At 44.8% G+C, this 15,315-nt stretch overlaps 1 protein-coding gene across 1 annotated transcript in view; it reads right to left on the reverse strand.

Moving 5' to 3' along the window:
- Nucleotides 1-14,710, reverse strand: part of ROR2 (receptor tyrosine kinase like orphan receptor 2) — a 215,810-nt gene extending 201,100 nt beyond the window's left edge. Inside the window, exon 1 of the mRNA XM_053925616.1 lies at nucleotides 14,602-14,710. The gene's annotated coding sequence lies outside the window, so the exon portion shown is untranslated. The remainder of the gene's footprint in view (nucleotides 1-14,601) is intronic.
- Nucleotides 14,711-15,315: the final 605 nt, after the last annotated feature.

Consider the following 15,315-nt stretch of genomic DNA (forward strand, 5'->3'; position numbering starts at 1 on the left):
CTCAGAAAAACAAGGGATACTGTCTTATAATCTCCACTTTCTTAAATCCTAATAAGCCCAAGTTCTTTTCCTAAATTTTTGCCCTTTATACTCTTTCTGCAAACTGCCTATTATACCCTGTGTTCCTCTTTTAGTGGGGGCACTTATTTTTGTTATTTATCTTATGAATTCTTTACAAAGCCCCCTCATCTGTCCTGTGTGTTGTGAACACATTCCAAACCCTCCACACTAAGAAGCACAGAACTGAGTCTTTTGTTTATGAAAAGGGAGAGGGAGGCAGTAAACACCTGAAAGCTAAAATGCCTTCCTCCCTCCATTTCTACACTCAGCATCTTTGGTTTGAATAAGCCCAGGGCATGAAGAATGATGGAGAATGACCCACTCTGGACAGGCTGCTGCAGAGCACTCTCCTGGGGGTGGTAGCAGCAGTAGGGCATTCCCAGAAAGAAGGGCTCAGAACGAAGGGACTGGCAAGGGCTGGACTAGATGAAGCCTGATTGGACCATACCTGTGCACTGCCCCCCTCCTCTACGTGGGGGAGGGCCCCTGGGCTTGTGCACCCTGCTCCTGCCCTGCCAGCAGCTTTGGGAAGGCAGAGGAGCAGCACGTGCACCTGCTAGAATGCAGAGCTGCAACCCGACAGGAACCCCAGCATTTGACTGAAGGCTGCTCTGATGGTAAAAACCAAGGTCTGTGGGATACCTTGCCTGGCTCCCACTACTGCGAACGGACCAAGTATAAAGGCCATTTTCCAGAGAACTAAGAAAGCTGGCAGCACATGGGGTAACGCTTGCCTATGATGCCTGCGATAACAGCACTGCAGTTATGTGGAACACTTCTTACCAGTCATGCTTAAGTGTTTCCAGTTAAAAATTAAGGCTGTCTAGGGCTCATTAAGTGGGCCAGAGGGAATGAACCAAAATTAACAGGACATGGTAACTATTGAAGTTGGGTGAAAAAAATGTAGGGGTTCACTGGACTAGTCTAATTTTACATATGTTTGACGTCTTCTATAATAAAAAGGTAAGGAAGCATGTTAGAAGTCCTGGCAATCCTGTCCCAGCCAAGACGGAGGCACAGGTAGAAATGCTTCGCTTACTCGCACAAACAAAAGAAGGACAACAACAAATTTAAAAACAAATAACAACCAGGACAGCCAGAAAACCGAACTGTACGGAAGTCCAACAACCAAGGAGTTAAAGAAGAAACATTCTTCCAGACTGGTAGGAGGGGCAAAGACAGGAGGGAGGGTGGAGAGGAGGCAGCACGGCAGCAGCTGGTGGACCAAGCAGTCCCACATTAGCATATGGATAATGCAGAAAGAACAAGTGGGGAGGGAGACAGACAACACAACCCAGGGATCCAACAAGGGGAAACTAAAGCCTCAAACCTCTGGCTGTAAAAACCTATGGGGGCTGCAGCAATGGGGGAGAAACTCCCAGCCTCACAGTAGAGTTAATTAGAGACACCCACAGGATCCAGGAACGTACACAAGCCCACCCACTTGGGAATCAGCACCAGAAGGGCCCAATTTGCTTGTGGGTAACAGAGAAAGTGACTGAAAGCTGGGTGAGAGCTGAACAAGCAGCATTGTTCTTTCTCAGACCCCTCCCCGACATACAGCGCCACAACAGAGCCAAGTGGGTGGACTCACCCTGATGAATACCTAAGGCTCCACCCCTTAAAATGTAACAGGCATGTCAAGGTAAAGAAATATGGCCCAAATGAAAGAACAGATCAAAACTCCAGAGAAAGAACTAAGCAATAAGGAGATAGACAACCTATCAGATGCCACATTCAAAACACTGGTAATCAGGATGCTCACAGAAAACATTGAGCATGGTCGCAAAATAGAGGAAGAAGTGAAGGCTATGCAAAGAAAAATATACAGGGAACCAACAGTCAGGGGAAAGAAACTGGGACTCAGATCAATGATTTGGAACAGAATGAAGAAATAAACATTCAGAGGGAAGGAATGCGGCAGGCGGAAAACTTGGAAAGAAAAGAGCAGTGATCCCCTCCACAGAGAACATGCTTTTTTCCGAGGAACTGCAGTTGTATGGATGCAGGTAGACTTTTTACAGGGGGACAAGTTCTTCCAGATTTTTACCTGCACGTTCTGAGACAGTCGGGCGCATTGGTTCTTTCAGCAGAACCTGCCACAGGCACTTAACCTTTCGTGTCTCAGGCACCCCAAGACAAAAAAAAAAAAAAAAAAAAAAAGGCCCAAATGAAAGAACAGATCAAAGCTCCAGAAAAAATACAACTAAGCGATGAAGAAATACCCAACCTATCGGATGCACAGTTCAAAACACTGGTTATCAAGACGCTCACAGAATTGGTTGAATCTGTTCGAAAACCAGATGAAAAAATGAAGCCTATGCTAAGAGAAACAAAGGAAAATGTACAGGGAACCAATAGTGATGGAAGGAAACTGGGACTCAAATCAATGGTGTGGACCAGAAGGAAGAAAGAAACATTCAACCAGAAAAGAATGAAGAAACAAGAATTTAAAAAAAAATGAGAAGAGTCTTAGGAACCTTCAGGACATCTTTAAACCTTCCAACATCCTGATCATAGGGGTGCCAGAAGGAGAAGAGGAAGAGCAACAAATTGAAAACTTATTTGAACAAATAATGAAGGAGAACTTCCCCAATCTGGCAAAGGAAATAGACTTCCAGGAAGTCCAGGAAGCTCAGAGAGTCCCAAAGAAGCTGGACCCAAGGAGGAACACACCAAGGCACATCATAATTACATTAGCCAAGATTAAAGAGAAGGAGAGAATCATAAAAGCCACAAGAGAAAAGGACACAGTTACCTACAAAGGAATTCCCATAAGACTGTCAGCTGATTTCTCAAAAGAGACCTTGCAGGCAAGAAGGGGCTGGCAAGAAGTATTCCAAGTCATGAAAGGCAAGGGCCTACATCCAAGATTGCTCTATCCAGCAAAGCTTTCATTTAGAATGGAAGGGAAGATAAAGTGCTTCTCAGATAAGGTCAAGTTCAAGGAGTTCATCATCACCAAGCCCTTATTATATGAAATGTTGAAGGGATTTATCTAAGAAAAAGAAGATCAAAAATAGGAACAGTCAAAATGACAGCAAACTCACAGTTATTAACGACCACACCTAAAACAAAAACAAGAGCAAACTAGGCAAACAACTAGAACAGGAACAGAACCATAGAGATGGAGATCACATGGAGGGTTATCAGCAGGGGAGTGGGAGGGGGAGAGTGGGGGGAAAGGTACAGAGAATAAGTAGCATAAATGGTAGGTGGAAATTAGACAGGGGGAGGTTAAGAATAGTATAGGAAATGTAGAAGCCAAAGAACTTATCTGTATGACCCATGGACATGAACTATAGGGGGGGAATGTGGGTGGGAGGGGGTGTGCAAGGCAGAGGGGAATAGAGGGGGGAAAATGGGACAACTAATAGCATAATCAATAAAATATATTATTAAAAAAGAAAGAAAGAAAGAAAGAAACATTCAACCGGAATGTAATGAAGAAACAAGAATTCAAAAAAATGAAGAGAGGCTTAGGAACCTCCAGGACAACTTTAAACATTCCAACACCCAAATCATAGGAGTGCCAGAAGGAGAAGAGGAAGAACGAGAAATTAAAAACTTACTTGTAAATATAATGAAAGGGAACTTCCCCAATCTGGCAAAGGAAATAGACTTCCAGGAAGTCCAGGAAGGTCATAGAGTCCCAAAGAAGTTGGACCCAAGGAAGCAAACACCAAGGCACATCATAATTACATTACCCAAGATTAAAGATAAAAAGCAGCAAGAGGAAAGGAGAGAGTTACCTACAGAGGAGTTCTCATAAGACTGTCAGATGAATTCTCAAAAGAAACCTTGGAAACAAGAAGGGGCTGGAAAGAAGTATTCGAAGTCCTAAAAGGCACTGACCTACAACCTAGATTACTGTATCCAGCAAAGCTACCACTTAGAATGGAAGGGCAGATAAAGTGCTTCCCAGATAAGGTCAAGTTAAAGGAGTTCATCATCACCAAGCCCTTATTATATGTTAAAGGGTCTTATCTAAGTAAAAGAAGACAATCAAAAAAATGAACAGTAAAATGACAACAAACTCACAACTATGAACAACTGAACCTAAAAAAAAAAAACAAAAACAAAAACCAAACTAAGCAAACAACTGGAACAGGAACAGAATCACAGAACAGAGATCACATGTTATCAGTGGGGAGGGGGAGGGGGGTGAATGGGGAGAAGGTACAGGGAATAAGAAGCACAAATGGTAGATACAAAATAGACAGGGGGAGGTTAAGAATAGTATAGGAAATGTAGAAGCCAAAGAACTTATATGTTTGACCCATGAACAGGAACTAAGGTGAGGAGTGCTAGTGGGAAAGGGGTTCAGGGTGGAAAGGGATAAAGGGGAAAAAATGGGGCAACTGTAAAGCATATTCAATTAAATATACTTAAAAAAACAAGTCCTGGCAATCTAAACACTAGACTAAGACTTGGCGATTTTCCATCCCGTATTCAGTCCTGTAAGTAAAACTCCATCTGGCCTAGAAGGCATGTGGATTCTATCCTCCCCATCCCTGTGTGAGGTCTGACACCATTTCTAATAAAATTATAATCATCTGTGTCTTCTAAGAGCATTTGCTCAAATCTGTCATGGATTCCACTGGCTATATCCACACATTTCATCACTGAACAATTTTAAATTCTTTATTTTGAAACAATTTCAAATTCACATAAAAATAGCGAGATACATGCATAAAATGCCCCTGTACTCTTTTACCTAAATTCACTAATTTTTCACATTTCACCCCCATGTGCTTTATCATTCTCTCTCCATACCCACTCGGGGTTGCAGACATCAAGCCCTTTATCCTTTAACAACCAGTATACACTTCCTAAGAGCAAGGACCTGCTCCAACACAACCTCTGTACCATTAACAAATTCAGGAGCATTAACCTTGACAACCTTTTTGTATATAACATATGTCCACATGCAATTTCGTCAGAGGTTCCAATGACACCACCGGCATGTCCTCACTGCAATGCAGGTCCACCTGGAATCTCACTTTGCCCGTGGCTGGCTTGTCCTGTGGCCTATTCCTTAACCAAGTTTGTCCTTCACTATGGCCAGCTGTTTCATGAAATGCCACTCCACCTGGGCCTGCTGGTTTGTGTCACCATCAGATTGTGGCTCTGCTGCCCCACTGGAATGGCATCTAAGTGATGTCCTTCTTAAAAGAACTGCATTCCCTGTCCACATGATGGTGTGAGCCTTGGCCACCCAGTTAGGGTAACATCTGGTTCCTCCATCTACAGTCACTAACTATGCCCTTGCCAATAATAAGGACTCTGGGGAAATTCCATGAGCCATGGACATTCCTACACCCCATCCAGCATGGACCTGTTCAATTAAAGTCAGCCATTCACTGATCATTCCTGCCCAAATCAACCTGTACAATTATTGTCACAAATGTGAGTTTTCCAACTCACGTCATGCTTATTAGTTGGCATTTCTGCTGAAAGAAAGTGGCTTCTCGCCCTGACCACTGTGGTTCAGTTGGTTGGGTATGGGTGCTGCAAAGTGAAAAGTGGCCACTTCTCCTCCCAGTCAGGGCACATGCCTGGTTTGCAGGTTCAGTTCTCAGTCGGGGCGCATAGAAGAGGCAACTGATGAATGCTTCTTTCTCACACAGATGTTTCTCTCCTTCTTTTTGTCCCTCCCTTCTCCTTTTTCTAAAAAATAAACAAACAGCCCTGGCTGGTGTGGCTCCATGGATTGAGTGCTAGACAACGAGGCAAAGGGTCTCCGGTTTGATTCCCAGCCAGGACGTATGCCTGGCTAGGGCCAGATCCCCAGTGGGGGGGGGGGGGGGGGGTACGTGGGATGCAACCACACATTGATGTTTCTCTCCTTTTCTCTGTCCCTTCCCTCTCTCTAAAAATAAGTAAATCTTAAAAAAAAAAAAAAAAGAAAGTGTTTTAACCTCCCCCCATTTCCATTTATTTAAGTAATGAAGTAAGTTAAATAATGTGCCCCCAAAATTCGAATCCGCCCAGAATGTCAAATGGAACCTTATCTGAAAATAGTCTTTGCAGCAGTAATGAGTTAAGGATCTGGAGATGAAACCATCTTGGCTTCAAATTGGACCTAACTACAATGACTGCTGTTTTTACAAGAGCTGGAAGGGACACAGAGACACAGAACAGGCAGCCATGTGAAGCAGGAATGGAGACTGGAGTGACGCTGCCACAAGCCCAGGATTGCCAGGAGGCATCAGGAACTGAAGAGGCAAAAGGATTCTCCCTCATGGCCTTTGGGGAGAGCATGCACTGCTGACACCTCCATTTAGGGCTTTCAATTCAGCCTCCAGAACTGCAAGAAAATCCATTTCTCTTGTTTTAAGTCACCCAACTTTGTGGTACTTTGTTACGCCAATCCTGGGAAACTAATACATGTAGTTTATTACTTATCGTAATTTATTTTTTAATCTTTTTAAAAGATTTTTTTAATTTATGTTTAGAGAGAGGGGAAGGTAAGGAAAAACAGAGGGAAAGAAACATCAATGTGTGGTTGCCTCTCCCTACTGGGGACCTGGCCAGCAACCCAGGCATGTGCCCTGACTGGGAATCAAACTGGCAACCCTTTGCTTCATAGGCCCATGCTCAATCCACTGAGCTACACCAGTCAGGGCTACTTATAATTTCTGTTTGTTCCATGTATAATCCATGTTTGCCCTTATTAATTTGATGCTTAAATTGTCTCAGATTTGACCACTGGAACTCCTCCAAGTTGGCGCTTGTGTTTTTGATGTTCCTCTTTTTTTTTTTTTTTTGATCACTTACTTTCTATCACAAGACCATGCTCCTGGCTCATCTTGTATTTTTTCCCTGTCCTGAACCCGTATCAGTCATTTCTTCAATGCATGCTAGTTCTTTTAATGCGCAACAGTATTCAGAAACCAAGATCTGGGCACTAAGAGCTCATGGCTAACAAGGGGCTATGAAATAACTGTTATGTGTAGGAAAAAATATTTTAAAAATTATAAATTATAACCTTAACATACTATTATATACCTTAACATATATATATACTATGTGAATATGTGTGTGTGTGTGTGTATATATATATACATATATATATATGAATGAGTATATGAAATCATGAATTATTTCCAATCTTACCAATTCCAATCCAACCTGTCTGGGTTGCTCCCTGCCTTCCTTCTTTCCACATTTGTATCTCCCTTCTTCCTCAGTGGGAACCCTGGCTCCAATGCTATTAATATATCTCTCACTTGCCCAATCCCACAATTCACAAAATGGTTTCAGAATTGTTCAAACATACCACTATGAGAAACAAACCCACTAAGACTGCGAGATCTGTTATCAGGTTGGTTGTTTTTAATCCAGATTGAGCATATATAGTCAAAGTACTGGGTCCACATTCACTTGAACTAGGTTTCTTTTTACTCCTGTCAGCATAGTTACATTATTCGTTTGCAATATAATTGGGATCATTTACTTGTTTGCATTCAGTTTTAATTTCCCACCATCTTTAATGATTTAATATTATTTTTGAACATGCAAAAACACATTTGCATGTTCCAAAAGTCAAAACTATACAAAAATATATAAGACTAAGAATAGAAAGAAACTACCTTAACATAAAAGGCCATATATTACAATCCCACAGATAACATGATACTCAATGGTGAAAAGCTGGAAGCTTTTCCTCTAAGATCAGGAACAAGACAAGGATGTCCACTTTAACCACTTCTGCTAACAATGTAAGTTCTAGACTTCCATTGACAAGGCAATTAGGCAAAAAATTTTTTAAAAAGAAATGAGGCATCCAAAATCAGAAAGAAGTAAAATTATCCACAAAAATTCTATTTGAGCTAATAAACACATTCAGCAAACTTGCATTATACAAAATCAACTGGCAAAAATCTATACAGTAACAAAAAAACAATCCAAAAAGGAAATTGAGAAAACACTTTCACTCACAACAGCACCAAAAAGAAAAATATACTGAGGAACAAATCTCATCAGGTGGGTGAGAGACTTGCACACTGAAAACTACAAAACAATGCTGAGAGAAATTAAAAATCTAAATAATGGACAGAGACCCGTGTTTGTGGACTGAGAGGCCTGTGAAGATGTCCATACCACCCAAAGCCATCTACAGATTCAGTGCAATCCTTATCAAAATCCCAATGACATTTTTTGCAGATATAGAAAATCCTCCTAAAATTCATATGGAATTTCTTATGGAAGGGCTCCCAAATAGCCAAAACAACCTACACAAGTAGCAAATGACAAGGGTGCCAAAAACATTTGATGGAGAAAGGACAGACTTTTCAACAAAGGGTGCCTGGAAAACAATATCCACATGCAAAAAAGAAGTTGGACCATTACCTTACACAATATACAAAAATTAACTCAAAATGGGTTAAGGACCTAAACAGAAGAGCTAAAACTATAAACTTTTAGAAGAAAAAATGGGGGGAAACTTCCAATGACTTTGGACTCAGTAATTATTTATTGGATATGACAGCAAAAGCACAGGTAAAACAAGAGAGCATTAACTTGGATTCATTAAAATTAAGCAATTTTGTGCATTAAAGGACATCATCAACCAAGTGGAAAGGCAACCCACAGAATGGGAGAAAACACTGAAATATGTGTAAATCATGTATCATTTAAGGAGTTAATATCCAGAATATATAGAAGTCCTATAATTCAACAAAAAAAAAAATCTGAGTTTTAAAATGGGCAAAGGATTTGGAGACATTTCTCCAAATATATATACAAATGGGCATGAAATACATACAGATAATTTGAAAAGATGCTCAGCATCACTAGTCATTAGAGAAATGCAAATCAAAAGCAAATAAGATATGACTTCACACTCATAATGGCTATTATCAATAAAACAGAAAATAACAAGTATTGGCAGTTATGGTGGTTCCTTAAAAAATTAGAAATAGAACCACCATGTAATCCAGCAACTCCTCTTCTGTGTGTGCGCCCGAAGGACCGAAAGCAGGACACAGACGCTTGCATAACAGCATTATTCACAACACCCAAAAGGTGGGAACAACCAAATGTCTACCAATAGACAGAAAAACACAATGTGCTATAAATATGGTGTGTGTAAATAAATAAATAAATAAAATATGGGGGGGTGTACATAATGGAGTATTATTCAGCATTAAAAAACTGAAGTACTGACACATGCTACAACATGAACGAACCTTAAAAACACTGTCAAGTGAAAGAAGCCAGGCACAAAAGAACAAATACACTTTGTTTCCACTTCTATGAGGTCTCCCGAGCAGGCAGCCTCATACAGACAGAAAGTACAAGAACGGGTGCCAGGAAGGGGGAGAGGGATTGGTAACTAGTGCTCAACATGGACAGAGTTTCAGTTTGGGCAGAAGAAAAAAGTTCTGGAAATGGGTGGTGGTTATGGTGGCAGAATAATGTGAATACACTTACTGTACACTTAACAATGCTTAAAAGGGTCTTTTTTAATATACACAATAGGTATTTTATGCATGTGTGTTAATAAAGATCTGAGTAACTGATGTCACTTCTGATTTCTCCATTACATATTTCTTTTTGCAAAATTAAGCAAACGCACAACCAGCCAGTCGACTACTCCCGTCCTCCATCCTATTCTCTCACTCTGGCCCTCGACTCATTTGTCGCACTCCCATACTCCTTCCTCTCACACTCCCGTCCTCCACCCTCATGCTTCTCACACTTCTGTCCTCCCCAATGTTCTGTAAGTGTTGAAAACACAAAATATCATTTTATTATAGTGCTACAAGATGGACTTATACTGAAGGTTTTGTGACCCAGTAATTGTACCTGAAGCCTTCTCAGCCTGGGGGTCCTCACTCCCTATCCAATCTTACCATCCATCTGTGGGCAGCTCACGTTCTAGTTGGAACTCTTTTGTCCCCACCCTATTTCTCACCATCCCCCAAACCCTATTAATACCCTATAGCTCAGGTTTCCTTGCCTTGGTCATCATACACCTTCTAAGCTCCTCTCAGTCAGGGCGCTCTGTTCCCACAGATCAGAGTCAAGTCAGTTCATTTTTGCATTTAAATCTCCACAGTCAACAACAAACAACAACAACAAAAAAAAAAGCCAAAGCAAACAACGGGAAGTCCCTCCTTGTTCCCAATTCTAGGAGATGTTCCTGAAGCAACAGTAACAAGCAAACAAACCCTGGACAAAGAGCAGTGGCCAAAAAGAGCTTCCCACAGTGACATCAGCCAACTGGCACTTGCTAATGAAATACAACTAGTGCCTTCAGTTCATTTTAATTAACTTTAACCTAAACAGCTATTGTGCTCAGTGGCTGCTATAGTCCACCACACAAGTCTCCAGTGAGGACTTCTGTAATTTAGCTGGGGACTGGTTAACTGGCCCTCCTGGAGTTCTCGGTGTGGAAGCCATTATGCAGCATTTGAGAGTTGGGGAAACCCTCCCCCACTCTGAGGAGGAGGGGGAGTTGAAGAAGCAGCTACAACTCTCCCCAGATAACAACTCAAAAGTGACAGAGTGCTAACTGAAGCTCATTCCAAGGTCAATTAAAGACACACACACACACACACCACCTCCCACTGGGGCTTAAGACTTGGTAGAGGACAAGCCACTTATTCTAATTAGGCTAAATTTTTCTATAATTATTTCCTTTTCCTCCCCTTGGCTTTGAATTTTTTGGTTCTTTCAGAGATAGAACTTACAAAAAATAAAAAATAAAAGGCCAGAAATCCCAACAATGGTGATAACCACACCAACACAATTCCCTATTTTTGAAAAGCTTTCTGAAAATGTCTAACATTACTCAACAATTCCTTGACCACTCTGTTAATATGAATTTAAGCATATCACACTCCAGGCATACTTTATGACAACTGCACATTCAAGCAGAGCCATCCCTTCCTTATTTCCAGTTTGGCAAACTCCTTGACCAAACCAAATAAATTCATACTAGAAGGGGGAGGATGGTGCAAGCCCAGCCAGTGCAGCTATAATTAATGGACCAAATCCTTCTTTTGCTTAGATTTTTACTTCAAAACTCAAGAAGCCCCCACTGCTGCGGAACTAATATTTCTGTTACAGTGCTGCAGTCAAACAACACAAAATCAAAGAACTCAAAGGGTCACTGAGAAGCAATATTTTCAAAACCAGTCCTTTTAGCCCACTGGTCCTTTCATGACATCGCTATCGGCCACACATCACAAAACACAGACTTAACTGGCACTGAATGCTTCCTCTGCAAAGTTAATTCCCCCAGTATTTTGCTTTGAAACCTTTCAGGCATGATATTCATGGAATCCACTTGGTGGTCACTGGTCACTACAAAGTCCCCAAAGTTGGAAATATCTAAATGACAACTTTCTTTACCAGGAACAGAGACTCAGCCTGTAAGGACACCCCCTTCCTCGGGGGGCACAGCAGAGTAAACCCAAAGCTTGGCAGCCGGCCCTTCTCCACAAGGCAACCACAGGAATGGGGGTGGGGCACAGGTCCCCCTCCAGGTTCCCAGGAAATGCACCGGATAAACACCAAAAGGCCTCTGGCATTAGAAGATGGTTATAAACCCTGTGGGGGAGGATGGGTAACACTTAGTAGCCCACTTTCTTTTCTCCTGACTACAATTCAGAATTAGTATTAGAGCACACAAATTTCCTGTACTTAATCAGACTGGTGGGGGAAGGGGGTCTGCAGATTAGGGAGGCCCAGCCTTTCACACCCAGTTCCATTTCAATGATAATGATAATTTTCTACATCCTGGCCTCCCAGGAATACATTTTAAAACAGTGCCACCTCTCCAGCTGAAACCTAGCTTTAGAAATCCCCTTTAAGGGATTCATCTTCCTTACCTGTCAGACAGGCTATTCCCCCACTGGCATTTTCATCCCTCTGATCTCAGGGAAAAGATTCCTAAAAAAAGGGCAGGATAAAATTCTGTCTCCACTAGGCTTAACTGCCTCCGAGGGGAAACCAAGGTAAGTCACACCCTAACAAATAATTACATATATGTAACAATTACAGCTGTACTTTGACCAAACAATAGCAAGAAGGTTTACCAATAAAAGTAGAAATTATTTCACATTGCCTCATGAATCTGCAGGTCACTGTCACCAAAACTACCCCTGGTAAATGCACACTTTTGAACTCACGTTGCTTTTTTGTGTGTGCAAAATATTAAGCAGAATTCTTGACAGTGTCTCTAACCATGACATGCTGTGCTAATGGAAGTTCTGCTCACTGACTAGAGCCCCTCAGCAGTCACCCACTGCTTCGTGGTATAGCAACCTACACTGGATGTCACACGGGTCAGCAGTGTTCAAAGTCTCAAGATGGCATTCCTTATCAAGTAGATGTGAGGGTTAAATTCGCTCTCACTACTAAATACTGAAACATTTCCAATGTGCACTGCTTCTTTGCTTGGTACACAGCCATAATAAGAAAAACATGTTGCCTTACTACATACATTAAAACTTTTCTTTTCCCACAAAGTATTCTTATTCAAGATGTTTTCATTTATTTCCAAATGGATCACTATCATTATTTATCACTCCACGGATCCCGGCCAGAAGTAAACACTACACTGTCAAAATCGGAGGGGGGGGGGCCCGTTGGACCCCAAACTTCCATTCCCAGCATACCCTACCTAAGTGGGGCACATAGTCCCAAACCTGGGATTTGTCTCCTTAGGGAATAGAGCCTTCTATAAAAAGGGAGAATAAGAAGTTGTAAGTCCCTTTGAGATAACCTTTCCGTGTTTGTACACAGTGATTTACGTTTCGTGTATAAAACACACTCAAATTACAGGATTCCTCAACGGGGCAGAAAAGATACCAAACACTCAAATCTCCTGTAATCGTAAAACTGATTCATATTTTGAATATGATCATATTCAGCTAATTAGCTGAGCTTTCAGCTAATTCCAGAAGAGAGAGAACTATAAACAGCTTTCCTACTCCCTCTCCTAGAGAGGCTACTATTATTTTATTGGAAAAAAAATCACGTATATACAGGGTTCAAAAATTAACGAAAATGACACAGGATTGCTTTGTTCCTCAGAGATGTCTTAAATTCGACGGGAAACGAGGACGGCAATGTTTAAACGACTCCGCCCGAAATGCGAGCCACTTTCCTGTTCTTACAATCTTGATGAAAGCAACAGACCCATCACCCTTTACCACACGCCCCAACTCCGGCTCCGCGCCCCACACTCCTCCCCTGAAAATGCAACTAAAACCGCCCCGTCATACTTCTGTCCCTAACCCGCGAGTGGCCACCACGCCCACGCTACGCAACCGCACGTGGAGTCCTGGAGTTTGACCACCCACCCGGCCAACAGCGCTGCAAATGAGGCCCCTGACTCTAAAGGGAGAAGGATTCTTGGAGGTGGAGGGATGCAGAAATCCACAGGATGTTGTCAGAATTCCCCTGACTTCAAATATACCAACTTACCATTTAGCCGCGCGCTCCGAGCGGTTGACGCTAAAGGGAAAGCAACGTTGCTACAAACACCCTTCCCAAGTCAAGGAACCAGAAGGGTCTGGGGTAATCGGCATCTGCTTAAAAAGAGGACCCCCAGAAAAGGCTGCCCAGCATTCCCGAGTCGTTGGACTGGTCTCTGGAGGGCGCAGATGGCAGCAGGACACGGTTAGAGCTGAGCCCCTTCCCGCACGGGTCTCCTAAATTCTCACCTGCCTGCAGGAATGCGGGGATGGGGGCACAAGGGGTGCACGACACTCAAACCCACTTATGTGTAAGGGGGTGGCTCACATTTTAGGATTTGAGTTGAACCTCACCCCGCAAACCTCCGGCCTCGACGCATTGCGCCCTCCCCCACCCGGCAGGGTGCCCGGAATCCCGCGCTCAGTTTGGGGAGCGCCCCGCTTCTGGACGGCCTGGGAGAGCGCTGCCTCCTTCGCCACCCCAGGCCGGTACCTCCAGGACCCCTGTGAACCTCGAGGCAGATCCTATGCGCCGCAGAGTCCAAGCAGCCAAGCCCATGGAGGGTCTCCCGGAGACAGCCGGTGCCCCTCGAAGAGAGTGCCACTTGGGAACCGGGCCCGTCCCTCCAAGACGCGGGCCTCGCCCCTCGTCCGGAAGGGTGCCCCCAATAGTCCAAAGACCACCCAGGGACAGCCGCCCCCAAGCACAGGATACGCCGATTCGGCCACCTCCTCGCGGTGGGGGAGGGGCCAACAAAAGGGAAGCCGAAGCCTGGCTCAACCAAACGGTGGGGTCGAGAACATACTTCCCGGGCCGGGGCCCCAGAGTACACGGGGGCACCGGGGATAACCTTAGTGAACAGGGCCCAATCAAGGTCCTTACAAGCACGGACCACATCTGAGGACCCAGGGCCTGGCCGCATTCACACTAACGACCCTCGGAAACACCCGGCGAGGGGCTCCCCGGGACGCCGCCCGGCCTCTGGAAACACTTAGCTGGCTTCCAGAGCGCGCCTTATAGGAAGCAGCCCCGCCGGCGGGCCGCGGGCCGGGAGCGAAGAAAGAGACGGACTAGAGCCAGGAGACCCGGCCGGCGCACGGGTCCTACCTGAGGTCTGGGGCGCGAAGAGCAGGAGAGCGGTGGCCGCCCAGACGACCGGGGCGCAGAGCAGCAGCAGCGCCGGGCCCCGGGCCATGCCGCTGGCCGCGGGGGCCGGACGCGAGGGCCGGCGCGGCGCCGGGGGCCAGGCGCGCACGTCCGCTGCCCTTTCCCCCCCAGACGTTTCGCAAGCTGGTCCCTTTCGAGGAACTCGCAGTCAGCCACTTCTCCCGCCCGATGCGCTGCTCGGCTCTGACCGCAGCGCAGGCTCGGCTCCGGCTCCGTAGACTGCGAAACTCCGGGACGCGGGCTTAGGCGTCCGGCCGCCAGGACGAGCGAGAGGGGCGGACCACGAGCGTGCAGGAGGCAGGGTCCCTGGCTCGCCCGCCCCGATGGGCAGAGCGAGGCTGTTGCAGGCGCCCCCTGCCGGAGGGACGGGCCTGCTGCGGGCGTGACGCGCGGGAAGCTGGGGGCCCAGACGGGGAACTGCCGCTGGATCCTGGGACATTCCTCCCGCTCCCGCCATCTGCCCTGCACTTCGGGATGCTTGGCCGCAAAGGTGGCACCTTGTGGATGTCCAGCCGCACCCACCTTCAGCGTGCGGGGGCTCGGGGACCTGGTCACTGCGTCCCGCCAGCCTCCATCGGAGAAAATCAGAGAGCCACCTAGTCCCAGAAACTAGTGGCGCGTGAGCCAGAGAAGCGAGGGCTTGGGGTAGGGAAA

This window comes from Desmodus rotundus, chromosome 1, assembly GCF_022682495.2.
Source record: "Desmodus rotundus isolate HL8 chromosome 1, HLdesRot8A.1, whole genome shotgun sequence".
In the NCBI taxonomy this organism is placed as follows: domain Eukaryota; kingdom Metazoa; phylum Chordata; class Mammalia; order Chiroptera; family Phyllostomidae; genus Desmodus; species Desmodus rotundus.